The following is a 2,219-nucleotide window of genomic DNA, read 5'->3' as shown; positions in this document are numbered from 1 at the left end:
ATGGCACCCCACTCTGGTACTCTTGCCTGGAAAATCCATGGGCGGAGGAGCCTGGAAGGCTGCAGTCCATGGGGTCGCGAAGAGTCGGATAAGACTGAGCGACTTCACTTTCACTTCTCACTTTCATGCATTGGAGAAGGAAATGGCAACCCACTCCAATAATGTTCTTGCCTGGAGAATCCCAGGGACGGGGGAGCCTGGTGGGCTGCCGTCTATGGGGTCGCACAGAGTCGGACACGACTGAAGCGGCTTAGCAGCAGCAGCAGCCGACCCCCTTATAGTGTACGTTGGCTCTGTTCCTTCGTGGGATTGACAGAGATCTGTTTTCTCTGGAAGAAAAGCATGGTCAGTTACAGTGATTGACTTTCTAGTGCATTCCTGACATAATCTCTGTTTGGTCACGATATATATTTTCGTTTTTGTTTATGGTTGTATTCAATTTGCTGAAGTTTTGTTTAGAATTTTTGCATCTCTGCCCATGAGGAATATTGGTTTGTAGTTTTATTTTCTCGTGATGTCTTCGCCTTGTGTTGCGTAATGCTGGCCTCAGAAGGATTGGAGAAAGTATTCTTTCCTTATGAATTTTACGTTAGAGCTTGTCAACCTAACATTGCATGCGTAGGTGCTAGTTCCCAGTCGTATCCCATGCTTTGTTGACCCCATGGACTGCCAGGTTCCTTTGTCCATGGAATTTTCCAGGCAAGAATACTGGAGTGAATTGCCGTTTCCTTCTCCAGGGGATCTTCTTGACCCTGGGATCGAACCAATGTCTCTTTCATCTCCTGCATTAGCAGACCGATTCATTACCACTGTGCCACCTGGGAATTAAACCTAGTGTTACTTCGTAAACGTTTAGTGAAGCCTGAAATTTTCTTTTTGGGAAGGTTTTTTAACTACAAACTCAATTCATTTCATAGAAATATGGCCATTCAAGTTGTCCTTTTCTTCTTGGGTTACTTTTGGTAGTTTGTGTGTTTTAATTAATTAGTCCATTTCATCTAAATTGTTAATTGTCATAAAGTTTTTTGTAATATTTCCTTATCCTTTTACTGTGTCGTGGTGTCACCTCTCTCATCCTTTATATTGGTAATTTGTGTCTCCTTTCTCCTTTTGTCTTGCCAGAGGTTTGTCTGTCTTATTGATCTTAAAGAACCGCCTTTTGGATTAATTTATTTTTTGTTTTCTTTTTCAAGTTTATTGATTTCTACTTTGGCCTTTTTCCTTTCTTCTGCTTACTTCAGGCTTAATTTGCTGTTCTTTTTCTATTGTCTTAAGGTAGAAGCTGGGGTCACTAATTGGAGACCTTACTTTTCTCACGTAGGGGTTTCCCCATTTGTTACCTGACTCTTGAGTTATTTGTTATGTGCATTACTTTTCCATAGCTATATGCCCCTTAATAGGTGGATATTACTTTTGTTTCACACTAAGGGCTAGGACAAAGCCTCGAGGGGCCGTAGCACCCAGGACAGCCAGTTGCAGGGAACAGTGTGAACAGAGTCAGCAGGTCAGAAGGTGCAGGAGCCTTAGACCAAAAGGAAGAGACTTCATAGCCTCAATCCCAACCTCAACTTTCCTGAAAGTCCCCTGGAAACTGAGGAAGAGGGTGGACGAGTCCAAGGAAGTGCTGCCTCTCTAAGGCAACCACAGATCCTAGGCAGAAGAGTTGAAAATTCCTCAAGATGTAGAATTAAAATATCATGGATAATCTAGATAAATGATGCCCTCTGGTGGGTACTTTTGACTGAGGCAAAAATGTGCACCTTCAGGACCCATGCTTTGAATGATTCAAGGAAGTGTTTACAGAAATCACCAGGTTCAGTCACTAAGTCATGTCTGACTCTGTTACCCCATGGACTGTAGCACGCCAGGCTTCCCTGTTCTCCACCATCTCCTGGAGTTTGCTCAAACTCCTGTCCACTGACTCAGTGTTACTATCTAACCACCTCATTCTCTGTTACCCCCTTCTCCTGCCCTCAATCTTTCCCAGCATCAGGGTATTTTCCAGTGAGTTGACTCCCTGCTTCAGGTGGTCAAAGTATTGGAGCTTCAGCTTCAGTATCAGTCCTTCCAATGAATATTCAGGGTTGATTTCCTTTAGAATTCACCAGTAGGGAGCCTTAACTATTCCTGCTGCTGCTGCTGCTGCTAAGTCGCTTCTGTCGTGTCTGACTGTGTGCGACCCCATAGACGGCAGCCCACCAGGCTCCCCCGTCCCTGGG

Source organism: Bison bison, unplaced genomic scaffold (genome assembly GCF_000754665.1).
Source record: "Bison bison bison isolate TAMUID 2011002044 unplaced genomic scaffold, Bison_UMD1.0 scf7180017847889, whole genome shotgun sequence".
NCBI lineage: Eukaryota > Metazoa > Chordata > Mammalia > Artiodactyla > Bovidae > Bison > Bison bison.
The sequence above is the reverse complement of the archived record's forward strand: the minus strand, read 5'-3'. Positions refer to the sequence as shown.